The sequence below is a fragment of the Perissodus microlepis genome, chromosome 15 (assembly GCF_051167445.1).
Source record: "Perissodus microlepis isolate ML-2025 ecotype Zambia chromosome 15, ASM5116744v1, whole genome shotgun sequence".
Taxonomy (NCBI): domain Eukaryota; kingdom Metazoa; phylum Chordata; class Actinopteri; order Cichliformes; family Cichlidae; genus Perissodus; species Perissodus microlepis.
The window spans coordinates 6,559,058-6,572,633 of NC_140475.1; the positions used below are offsets into that span (position 1 = coordinate 6,559,058).

The 13,576-nt window shown below is 41.0% G+C and overlaps 1 protein-coding gene across 4 annotated transcripts in view; it reads right to left on the minus strand.

Annotated features, from left to right (window-relative positions):
- The window catches only part of akap7 (A kinase (PRKA) anchor protein 7), a 45,493-nt gene that overhangs the window by 18,861 nt on the left and 13,056 nt on the right, over positions 1-13,576 (minus strand). For 2 of the 4 annotated variants that reach the window (XR_014802666.1, XR_014802667.1), the window contains exon 10: positions 881-7,281. The exons of the other annotated variants lie outside the window; for them this stretch is intronic. The gene's annotated coding sequence lies outside the window, so the exon portion shown is untranslated. The remainder of the gene's footprint in view (positions 1-880; positions 7,282-13,576) is intronic. 4 annotated transcript variants of the gene reach the window in all.

The following is a 13,576-nucleotide window of genomic DNA, read 5'->3' on the forward strand; positions in this document are numbered from 1 at the left end:
AACAGCTGTGAAGGGGGATGAGTAGATCTAACTTCAAGGAGCATTATTGAAAAAGTGCGTCAGTGTGACATGATCTTTAGCTTACAGTCCATTATGTTAAAGCAAAGCAGCAAAAGTTAATAAAAGAACATACTCATAGGTATTATAATTTATACGATTAAAGAAGAAATATAAACTTATAGGCAAGCACAAAAGCAAAAAGCTCCTTTGCTTATTTATTTAATAACTTTATATTTATGAAAGACCACTGCTATGTAATATAATAGAGGTGGAGTAGTAAGTAGTAGTCACAGTTTAGCCCCGTTTTGTTTGGCTCGTGTGCAAAATAATGCACATGCACAAGAAATTAAGGACCTGCTTATCAGAAGCAGCAACACCGAAAACAAACAGCCAAACAAACAATAAAAAAAAAAACACTAATGCAAAGCTACAGAGCAGCTTTCTACAGACACGTTTTGCACTACCTATTCACAAAGTGTTTCATCTGAAGCTGTCACTGCTTTGTGGCTCTGCTCGGCCACTGATTAATTACACACTGATGACACAGAATTACACAGCTAAAATAGGACCACTCGTCTACAAACGCTCAAACATACACAACACTAATCTGCACACAAATGCTGTGACATGGTGCTGCTCTCTCACAGACACTCCTTGTCCATGTGTAGGTCACACACCGACATGTATGTAGCTGTGCGCACACACTCAGCTGACACAAAGCACTGCGCACACACACACACAGACATATACGATGTGCAGTATCTTCCTACACTGCACACATGCAGTCTTTTCCAAAAAAGCAGCACCGCTGAGTATCAATCCGATTGGTTTCTCCAACAACACACACCCACGCATGGAAACAGGAGCAGGAGGCACTTACTGATTTTCTCCTCGGCTTGGGAGAAAGGGAAGCAGCACAGTTGACCCATGGCGCCTCCTTCCCTCTCCTCCTGTTCCCCTCGCCCTGCTGTTACCCCTCTTTTTCCTCAGCCCCTTGTTCTAAGCCTGACGGATGGAGGGAGAGCCCCGCTTCTCCTCCCGTCTTGCTCTCTGTGTCACTTGTTCTCCTCCCCTCTCAAAGGGCAGACAAACCCAGTGAGGATGAAAGCAACCAAACAAGAAAAACCCCCAAAAAACCCTCCCTCTCCGTCCGTGCAGCCCGAAGAAGACAGAGAAAGACAGCAGACGCTGGAAAAAAATGAACAAGTGATTCCTTGCTCTTGCTCTACTTTGCACTAACACAGGGAGGAGGGGGGGTGTATCAGAGAGAGGGAGAGAGATAGGGAAAGAGGGAGGAGAGAGAAAGAGAAGAGAATGGGAGAGCTGGACGGTGCATGTGTAGGAGACAAAAAGACAGAACAAATAAAGAGTGATTTTGGTTTGAAGTGAGCAAAGCAGGGGAGGGGCGTGCATGAGTAAGATAAAGAGTGCATGTGTGTGAAACTAGATGAGGACAGAGGAGGAGGGCTGCACGTATGAGCAGGCTTCAGTGAGAGGACACTGAGCAAGCCTTCGGATGTGGAAAAGGGAGCAGTGCGTATGAGGAGACGGCGGACATCGCTCTGTGTTTGTGTGTGTGTGTGTGTGTGGAGGGGTCGGGTGCCTACAAGCTCCGCCTCCTCTTGTCACTGTAGCTTGAATAATGATTGTTGAACAGCTGGCAGCTGCAGCCTGCTACTGGGTTTATCTGTGTAATTTATGAGGTCTGGAATGGAATTAGGACGTGGTGAAATAAAGAGGATAACATACATTACAGATAAAAAAAAAGTAAAAATTCTGGACTCAAGTGTGGATTATGACTAAAACAATAGTCAGGGCTAAACACCGACATCCCAAGATGAGGGTCAAGGAAAGGCACATAAGGAGATTATCATCAGCTTCCTATATATATCCACTCTCTTATTGTGAAGGTTGCAGTCGTTCAGATGTAATGACTAGTAATTCAGTGTGGCATTTACATCCTGGATCTCAATGAGCCTGACTGGGGGTGCTGAACTGTTAATGTCAATGTCAATAAGTGATTTTCAAATGCTAAACAAAAAATGGTTTGGAAAAAAGCTTGTCATGGTTTCTCAATTTTTGCAGGTAAATATTTGCTTTATTTTGTTTGTTGTCTGGTGACAGTTGTCTTAATTTTTTTGTTATTATTTGTAAAATCAGGTAAATGCGCTCTAGACGACATAGACTACCCCTTATTATTAGAGATGCAATCGATTATTATCCAACCTGGATATAAATTTAATTGGAAATAAGCATGTCAATTACTGGAAATACAGTTAGCAGATAGGGCTGGGCCATACTGGCAGGCATGTCTGACAGCGAGAGCAGTGTTAGCGCCTAAAAACTAAAAAGCACAGTTCTTTGTAAATGATGCAAGAAAACTGATCCTGCTAACAGTGGAAACAACAAACGTTTCACCATTTGAGGTTAAAGCACATCACCGAGTACAGCCAGACCGAATCCACATGAGGAAGACTAGGGCTAGACCCAAGACACAAAATATTTTCTAATTTTATATTTTATTACACAATACTGTGTAGTTCCTGAAGAGTTACAAGAATGATCTACATTTCTGTTAAACTGGTGTGTCAGGCAGTCAAAATTTCAAAGGAAACCACTTCTTAGACTACTTTTGTGCTCACATGTAGGGCTGGGTTTCTAGAATCAATTCGATTCCGATTCACAAGGTCCCGATTCGATTCAATTCAATTAGATCTGAATCTGGTAAATTTTGCCTAAGACAGTCAGAAATATTATAATTCTGATCATTTATCAGTACTGACACTTGTGAGACTTCATCAGAGGTGTAAGCATCACAGCAGATGCCTTCGTATCAAAGTAACTGAGGATAAAACACATAAAAACATGAAGGAGATTTTCCTGGCCTGGCTTTTTATAGCAGATAACCTTAAAAATATTCTGCAGTAGAACAAAAACGGAAGAAAACATGACTCAGCATATGAACATTACCTGATGCTGCTGAAGTGAAGTTACAGAGGTTTTATTAGAGACGCTGCTAAGCATTTTGCAATTTGTCATAATTTTAAAAAGTCTGAATTTCTGTGCATTTCCATGCTATTATGGTTAAGACTTTTGGCCTTTCAGACACTTATTAATATTTATATTCCTTATAAATGGTAAAAACATCATTTTTACATTACTATGTATATATTTCCTGTTTCTTCTGTACTGAAAAATGTATTGAACTGAGGTGCATGCAGATTTATGTGCCGTGACATCTGTTAGGAGTGATAAGTGAAAAGTATCGTCTGTGAATTGACTGGTTTCTTGTGCTTATCTTTAACGAGCACATCTCTTGGTCTTGGCTTAATCCAGCTCAGTGATGTCAGCAGGTTTTTCAATATTTATAAAAAGAAAGCTGCTCGACAGCGATGATGTAATGTGCATTATGGTGCCTAAAAATGCAGATGTTCCTGCTTCTCTCTCAGGTGAGCGTGAGGTCTTACATTCAAAGGCACTGACCTCAAAGAAGGATCGCAGATGGAGCTCGGTGTAACAGGCATTGCAACTATTCCAGCAAAGGAAAGAAAATGTTTTGCTTCATCCATCTGTGAAAATGGATTATGATAATGGCCAACAGAGTCAAAACAGACCATCAGATTGTGCCTGTTTTAATGAAGTTGTTCTCAGGGCACAAAACACAAAATATGATCCCTGTAACACTTTCTCTGTGGAAACTCACACCTAAATCAAAACGGTGGGCTGCTGAAGAAATTATATCCACGTATGTATATCCCACTTTCTAGCTCTGCAAGCCAACATGCAATCTGCAAAAAGTAGAGAAGCAAGGATCAATTTTACATGAGGATGGTGATGAGAACTGGGCCTCCAGGTATAAGGCAGAGACCAAACAGCTGTAATCAAGGTAAGATTACAACCAGGAGCATGAGTATCACGCTGCATGATCTGTGCTGTGTGCCAGTACGTGTGTTATGTATCTTTTAAGCCTTGCCAACACAATCCTTGTTCACCACCAGCTTCACCTGCCAGATTTTCCTCCCTACAACTTCACCCTATACTCCAAAATGAAATTAAAGTTAAAGAGTTGTTTTTTTTTTAAATAAGGAGACAGATTCAGCGTGCACTGCAGACCCAGAAACCATCCAGAGGTGCACAAGGAGTCTATTTTCAGGGGTACATAAGACAAATTTAAATAAGGTGAGTGAGGAGCCTCATTCTCCCTAAACTTAAGGTCTCAACTGGATGGGTCAAACACCAATACCTCCCCTTGCATGTTTTCAAGTTTCAATACCACTCTGTGGTTAGTTAGTAAGTGTTTGAAATCACGTGCGCACCTTCCATGGAAACTACAGGTGACCATGAAAATCTATAAACATTTTTCTCCAGCAACCGGAGGCTGCCAGGGCCTCACCAACTGCTCTGTCGGTCTGCACGGCTGTGGCTTCCATATTCAAAGAATTTTTGATTTTGTTTTTCAGTCTTATGTCAATGTAACTTACATCAATATGGAAAAAAACCCAACAAAAGCAAAGTCAAATTACAGGCAAACAAGTGTTAAGCTAAAATTTCTAGCCGTCTTTGTTGGAAGCACTTTGCTGCTACGCAGACGACTGTGTGAAACAATGAGGATTCAAGAAGGAGAGTGATTACACACACGACACATAAAAACATAAGGGTGCATTCAAGTGTCCTCAACAACTCCCTTCAGAAGCTCTGCGGATTGGCCCTTGAGTAATAAATTACTCTCCACCAGTTCCAGGGATGCGCTTTTCTAGCTGCAAGTGTTCATGTGGGTCTGCTTAAAAGCACACCTCTACCCTCCAGCATTAATGGTGGATTACACACAAGGGCTAAGGGTAAGGGGAGATGTGTTAAAGGAAACGCACACACACACACACACACACACACACACACACACACACACACACACACACACACACACACACATATATATGTAAACCATGTGCATTGTGGAGCTTTATAAGCTGAGCTCAGCTGCGTAAGTAGACAGTGGAGCCCTTCCTCTATCGGAAGAATTCAGCTCACAGCTGCCACGTTTCACACAAACACACTCGCAGCTGTGAGGAGGTGTTCTCATTGATTTGCCTTGATTTCTATTGAGTATCAGTTACACCATAACAATACAGTATGTGTACACGCAACGCTTGGTATTGATTTTGGGCTTTTTAATGTCAGATGTTCAGGGTTAGCCACAGGGTTACTTATGCAAACAAAAAGCGATGTGAGGATGTTTTATCCCAGAAGAACACATTTATTCTCCGCATGTTAAACCATAAAAACAGTTGGGGAAAAATTAACACAGCAGTTATTGGTGGCATCTTAAGTACTCTTCTGTTTAAGCCTCACAGTGCACACACAGCGATAGCTAAAAAAAAGAAAAGAAAAAGACACAGTGTGGACTTTGTTTAGCTGATCTGAACTCATGGTGCCTCAGCACTTTGTCACAAGACAGGTTATGCACACAAAGCAAACAAGACAACTGCATACTTTAGATAACCGAGCTCTATTGAGAGCCTGTTGTTATCAATGCTATGTGATTATCTATACACGTGCCCACAACAGTTATGTAAGACTGTGTAACACACCTGGCATTTCAATAAAATCAACCAATACTTATTTATGTAGCATTGCTATAAATATTTGTCACATAATTTGGCATTTCAAATACGTAAATCAAACCAACACCTCTGAACAAACTGAAAGTTATCTTATTGCTGCTAAGGTAAACTAAAGCAACAGGAAGGTAAATTATAAATCATCTTTCACTGCAAAGAAGATGAGATCTATTCAGCACAGAGGTGCAGATTTACCATAAAAACTCAAAGTACTTATCAACCTAAAAAGGAAAAAAAGATTACTCATCTGCATTGCACATTTCAGCCAAGACTGAACACAAAACCAAATGGGCTTTTTAGTGGATAATGTGGTCTTTCCACAGTCCCGACAGATGAGGTTTTTCTAATTGTCTGTTTTATTTAGACAGAAAACACCACATAAATTCACTTTACTTTGGCTGCTATAATGTAGCCTGTTTGCTCGTCTAAAGTAGCACATCCCTCTCCCACACACGGGCCTTGTTATGATGTTCAATTGTTTGTTGTGTTGAATCAATTTGGCGAAACTAATGTAAAGTAGCATTTTTCACGTGCTCGCTCCATCAGCGTTCACTCACGCTGCAATAAACAAACTGTCCATTGAGCTGGGATCTGTATTTACTCATTCACAGGCTGGTGGAGCTTCTTTCACTCAATCATACAATACTACTATGTGAAACCCTCAGGCTGTTTGCAAATGTCATTTTGGTAATGTTTTTTCCCCCCAAAGTAACATGTAGTAACATGATTCTGGCAATTGGATATGCATCAGAAAGACATAAATTATGGTAAGTATTATGGTAATATCTAGGTAAGTAACAAAATTCTCTTTTGTATTTTAATCTTGAATATTTCACAAGTACACATGCATATGAAGAGATCAGCAGCCTGGTGTTGTTGGATTGAATCAAACATCATGTCCCAGAGGTGTTCTATTGCATTTAGGTCAGGTGAGCAACAGTGGTATCAATTCCTTCATTCTCCAGGAACTACCTACATATTCTTGCCAAATAAAGCCGGACATTGTAGAGCACCAAGATGAAGCCAGGTCTGACAGAAGGCCCAAGGATTTCATCCTGATACCTAATGACAGGCAGGGTGTCGTTGCCTAGGCTGTGGAGGAATGTGCGTCCCTACATGGACATGCTTCACCAGACCATCACTGACCCACCACCAAACCGGTCATGCTGAACGATGTTACAGTCTCCAAACGCTTTCTCGTCTGTCACATGTGCTCAGCGTGAACCTCCTCTCATTTGTGAAAAGCACAGGACGCCAGTGGTCGACCTGCCAGGTCTGGTATTCTGTGGCAAACGGGCTTGACACAGCCAGGCTCACTAGAGGACATTCAGACATCAGTCCACCCTCATGAAGTCTGTTTCTGATTGCCTGGTCAGAGAGATTCCCACCAGTGTCCTGCTGGAGATCATTTTGTAGTTCTAGCAGTGCTCATCCTGTTCCTCCTTGCACAAAGGAGCAGATACTGGTCCTGTTGATGGGTTAAAAACTTTTCACAGCCTTGTCCAGTTCTCCTCAACTAACTGCCTGTGTTCTGGCACTTCTCCATGCTCTTGAGACTCCATGCTTCTGGAGTAATGATGTGTCATCCTGGAGGAGATTGACTACCTGTACAGCCTCTGCAGGGTCCTGGGATCACCTCATGCTACCAGTAGTGACACTGACCCTAGCCAAATGCAAAACAGGTGAAAAACAGTCAGAAAAGATGAGAAAGGAAAAAAAATTATCAGTGGCCTCCACCATTAAACCAATTCTGTTCCTGTTTCTCCAACTTGATTAAGTAGATTTGTATCTGACACATTTAATTGACTTGATGCTAAACTCTGATTAAAAAGCATTCTTTTAATTTTTTTTTTTAAAAGCCACTACCCAGTTGTCCATCTTCTGCCAGTCCCTCTTGTCATTGCAGTGTCTCCTTAGCTCGGCCGAGCCTCCTCCACCTCGCCTTTTAAATCAAGCTTCAATTCGGTTGTCTGTTTAATGTCATCTTCACTCACATCTCCAATTTTCTCTCACCATCTGTCTGGCCAACCTATCTGCCCTTTCCATCCGCATGATCTATTTAATTCTACTGATTGTGCAAGCCCGTTCCTCTCTCCTCTGCCTTTCCATTCTCTTCCCACACTCATTTATCGTTCTCGATTAATCTCCCTTATTTCTTGCTCTCTCCTTTTCAATCTCTTTCTGCTGTGCTTCCATCCTCCCATCTTTTCGGCCGGATTATTTGATTCCTTTCTCCTTCTCTATTCTCATCTCCTTTATCTTGCTCCAACACACCTGCTATCCTCTTAGCGTTCACTACTGCAAATTGTCAGGTGCTTATAGTTTGCTGCGCTCCCTACAGATTCAGATGTCGACCTGAGATAACATACCTGTGTGCCGCGCATAAGCTTTACCGTTCTTTTTTTAACATCTGAAAAATTCCTGGCTGGGCCTGCTTGATGCTGGAGCCTTGCTATCTGGTATAATGTGTAATTCCAGGATCATACTACATAATATTTTTTTCAAGATGTCAGATACAGCAGTGAGAGTCAAGAAACTGCTACTTGGCCATGAGACAAGACTAGACCCTAATCATTCATACGACAGCTTGGCATTTTCATAGTGTGCATGAAGGACAAAGGTGATTGTGAAGGGGGTGTTAATCATTGCAGCACTGTCAACGTCCGCGCTCTTCCTCGTCAACATATTCTCATGGTATTCGTTGGGACTATGACACACTGCAGAATTTGTCAGACTAGCTGAGAAAATGATGTTGTTCCCAGATGATGGACAATTGTCTTATAGTTTACTTCTAGTAGTAACACAGCATGCAATAAAACAAGCATCTGTTTTACTGTTCTGCGATCACTGGACTAATATTGTGTAATCTGACTGTGTACAATGCCTGATTGAAATCGGGCTGAACTCTCCTTCAAGGTCAACCTCAGTAGTCCCTATGGTTCAGCTTCAGCATTGCTTGTTCGCTGCCTTTAAACTTCCTCTTTGATTAATAGTTGTTTTTCTCCAGTGTGTCAAACTGGTGATCCTTTAACTGGATTTTTATTTCAGGGGAACTTGAAGAGAGGTAAATCTGGCGAGTCGATGGTATTCTTCTAGGTTCTCACATCAAGGTTTACATGCTTCAAGACATTTTCATCCTAGGGAACAAATTCACAGAGTACAACTTAAATTGTGGCACAACTTGGTGTCGCTGGATTGACTGCGATTGAACTGTGGACCTCAACTGAAACATGCTGGGTCAAAGCCAGAGACCCACTTTGCCACACAAAAATCAGGTCAGCTTGAAGGAGAAGTTTCACACCAATAGTTTGCTTACTCAGGTCCGAATCTGTTGATAAGTTTGGAAACTTGTAGCTTTTCCCCGTGACTTGGTTTCTTTTTCACAGAGAAAAATCCAAGTGACCTCCACGCGAACCTAAAGGCGTCACTACAAACAATGTGTGAATGTTCAATCGGCTTATTGGCCAGATGTGTCTGAGGCGGGAGCAACAAAAATAAATAGAGGAAGAAGATGCTAAGTTCTGTACTATTAAGAAGTATACTGTGTATACTTAAATTATAGTGTACTATAGTCCCTTGCCACATCCCAGAATACACAGCACACATGGCTACGGAAAGTTTTTCTTAGCTCAGTCTTGCAACAAACCCCTGGTAGCTGTTTCAGATTAAGGTTGGATCACCTTGGAGTACATGGTCTTGGTGCTGTTCTTTTGGTGAGCACCTGAGTGTTCACATCTGCTCAAATGAACCAGAGCTCAATTTCAAAGGGACTAAAAACTGCAGGTGTGAAAGGATCCTAAAGTGTGCTCTACAAATGTTCATGTAAATAGTTATAAAAAGATTTCCAGGTTGCGATTTAAAAGTGGCTCTGAAAGCAGTGAAAGGTGCACAAGAAGAAAAAAAACTTGAAGGAGAAACTGCCCAAGACATTTATGATTACATGAAAATTGTTTACATTTTTATTTTTGTACAATTATGTTTTCCTCCCTTGTAAGCACATCCAGAGTTACTTAAGTATAAATTATGCTGGTCACACCAAAATTAGCAATACCTCTGTTTTATGAGATGGCGCTATATAGCACTAAATCGAAGGCCTTACACAGATGCTCCAGTATAACAGACACTCATATCTTCCCTTCTTACAAGGAATTACAGAGGAGGAGGCGGGTACAGGAAGAGAGGTAGTCTATATTAAATTAAATCAATTATTAGAAACAGAGCCAGGCGGATGTGCCAATATTACCACACGGGAAGACTTAAGCATTAACAGTGAGAGCTTTTAGTATAATTAAGGCTCGTTTGGTTTTACTGTTTTATTTCCCTAGCGTACCCATAATTGTTGTGCTTCCAGCCGAATGAGGACACTGATCACTGCTTTTAAAGCATAAAAATGCATCTTGTAACAAAAGATGAGAAAGAAGGGGAGAAAATCTAAATTATCTGCTTAGTGCCATCAAACAATGAACCACTACCGAAGTAATTCCAAAAAAAGAATTTTTCCATGGTCCCTGCAGTCGATTGTTTGGCATGTGTTTTTCAACAAATGCAAGGCAGATGAGATTCAGCGGACCTACCCGTCCTTGTGGCTTCTACAAACCAGAGGAGTAAAAAAAAAAATTAATAATCCATCCAATGAAACTCTTAAATGTTCAAAACATCAGCGGTCCCTGAATGCCGTTAAACTCTTTACAGCTCAATTTTCATCCTTTAAATATTGTAAACCCCTGATTCAATATTTCGCCAGAGAGAAATTAGCCCACTTACACTCAAATTAACAAAACTGCGTCATCAGTCTGTGTAGCTGCTGAGCGGAAAACGAGCACTGCCAAAGAGTTACTTCATAGAAGAAGAAAAACATGCAGCACAGTCTGTACAGAAGTGAGTAACCTTATCTTAACAAAATACCAAAGGGTCAGAGAGCAACAAAGCACCTTCTTGAGTCCATGTGCACGCAGTCCCACAGTGCTGCTGAGCACTTCTAGTCTGTGCATGCCTGTTAATAAGCATTTACACCCATTTATTTGGGTGTCTGTACATAAAGCTGTAGGTGTGAATACTGTAAATACCAAAAGGTCCCAAGTTGACCTAGACCTATTATTCTACCTCCACAGACACAGACTGGAAATAATACACTGACCATCTCCTATGTAAGGCTGCTTTTATTATAGGCTCGACTTCCCTTGGCTGTAACTACATACTAATGGGAAACTGTTCTACCTCTAGGGGGGGATTTAAAAAAAAAATCAGGATAAGTATAACAGTTTAAATGTTCCAGGCACATTTTGTAGTGACATCACGAGTGATGAGGACACTTTTCAACACACGCACACAGACTTCTTTCATTGTTTTGACTCCGTGGCTTAAATTTATGTCACATTCCAACAGGCCACCGAGTGGAAAGAGAACAAGAAGAGACTCAAGTGTTTTTTGGCGTCTTCGTGCTGAACTTTTAGCGCCTGTCCAAACAAAAGTGCACAAACAGCTTTTCCATTTATTCTCTGGCCGCCACAGAACAAAATAAGTCAGAAAAACATGTCTGATTTTTGTAAAATCAGACCTTTTGTTTTATATTACATCTGCAACACAAACTCTACATAGTATCTTTTTAACTATTTCCTGTATTGATTGATGAAATTATTTTTTCATGTGCAGGTGAGTTGAAAGCAAATAACATAGTTTTTCTTATTTTTAACTATGTGGCGTGAGCCTCACTGTTTGCACTTCACTTTGCTGTATATATTAGGCACTATCGGCTTCTTTGGCAACACTGCAAACACAAACCAGTTGCTCCCTGTTGCATGAAATCCCTGCTTGCTTCAGGACCTGTACTATTAAACTGTAACCGCCACGCCAAACTGATCTCTACCAAAAACATAAAAGTATACAACTTAAGAACATTACAACAGGCAACAAAAATCCCCCCCCCCCCCTTCACTCTTTGTTCTTGCACTCTGTACAGTCTTGCTTCCTCAAACATAAAAATATGCCCTTTTAGATTACATTCAATGAGCTCTGTAGTGGATTATGTTGTAGTGTGGATTATGGGATTAAGATATACAAATACAGACTCTGACCACTGTGCCCCACCAGAAAAAAAAAACACAGAATGAGAGCCTGAATAATTCTGGATTTTATGTTTTTTACCAATCAATTTATAACTTGAATGTGTTAGGGTTTTTCTGGATTTTTAGTTGATATTCTGTCTTTCCATTAAAATTAAACCGAGACTGATCATCTCTTTGTAAATGAGCAAACTTTCAAATTCAGCAGGAGATCAAATAATCATTTCCCCTGCTGTATGTATTAGTCAGATGCTTCGCTGACCCTCGACATGATCCCGTGAGAAACACGGATGTAGAGGAGAACAAGCCCGACCAGTTCATCGGACGCTATAATCAATAGCAATAGACACCAAACTACTGCTATCACCTGCAACGCATTATGATATTTTATGCAATATTTTGTAAGCAACTCAAGTACGAGGCCTTAATGAAAACTAACAGTATGCGATAAAGCTCCACTTTAAATTAGCCACGTTTTTAGCGATTTCCCATTTGAAATACGGTTGAAGTGCCAAGTCTATTCCCGCTGCATCGTCGTCTCCGTTGAGCCATAAGACAGCAGCAGGTGTGCTGGCTGAATAATTGCTCTCCTACAGAGAGAGTGATGACACACGCTGCTCATCATGTATTCTTTTCTTTAAAGATTTCAAGTGTTCGTGCGGATGCCGGTCACTCTTAAACCACAGGTGTTTGGGAAGATGAATAGTTTGTTTTTCTTAACTGCTTCAATTCTGCCATTGTTGTTCACTGGTATAAGTAGATCCATCGTACACAACATTTCTGCTCTTAATGCTGCTGTTGTAGCATAGCTGGCAGCAAGATGAAAAAAAAAAAGTATTGGTTTGTTGGTGTGTTTGAGTGGTTTGTGGGAAAATGAAGAAACTCTGTTTCTAAACATAAAAAAAACCAGAGTGTTCTTTGGAGGGCATCCATCCATCCTGGTTTGCTACAGAATAAAATCAAACACTATCGATGGCTCAGAGGAGAGGACTTTTGCGGTACAGACTCTCATCTTGCTCTCAGTGTTGCAACAAGTAGCCCAGTTATTGCAATCTAAAAATATGCTCAGGTCTCATGTCAGATTTCTGTCTCGTGTTGGTGAAGCTGTGATTATGGTCAGCATTGTTCTGTCTGCACGTAAGATTCCAATGAGTGAATTCTGAGTCATAAAGTGGGTTTTCCTCCATGAGTTAGGGTGTTTAGTTAGGTGACGACGTTAACAGCTGTCACAAATATACAACACATTAAAAAGAATACTGACAGACACCAGTGCTACCCCTCAGTCCCCTGATAGCTTCACCTATGGTATCAATTTGAAAATCCTAGGTGACTTCCTTCTTCAGTTATCGCATTTACAACATTTTCAGAAAACCTCAGAACTTGTTTTTGACATCTAGGTAAGTGAGATTTGAACTCGTCAGAGATTTTTAGTAGATGCACCTATGGCATCAATTTGAAAACCCTAAGTTCCCTTGTTCTTAAGTTACTGTGTTCACAAAGTTGGGTTCAAAAAACCAGAGAAGGCCGAGCATGGTGGTCAGCATTTGGCGTCTTGGTCGCAATTTACTCCTCCCTCACCTCCATCAGCACTGGCTTTATCTTTATGTGGCTTTTACAGTTTGTGTATTAAGTGTTTAGTGTTGTGTATTAGTCCTGATGGACTAAAAGTAGTTTAGGGCAGAAGCTTGAATCTGCCAGCCCGCTCTGAGGTTGGTTCATGGTCTTCTTCTGCGTGTTTTAGCCGGGGCTCCCATCTCTTTTTGTTGCTGTTGTTTGTAGGTCACTATTTTCATTATTAAAGGCTTGTTGAATGGCAGCAGTGAGACCGCGAGACTTTGCACAGTACAAAACATCACTACAGCTTCAGCTGAGTTATTGTAGTTCTTAGTTTGTACG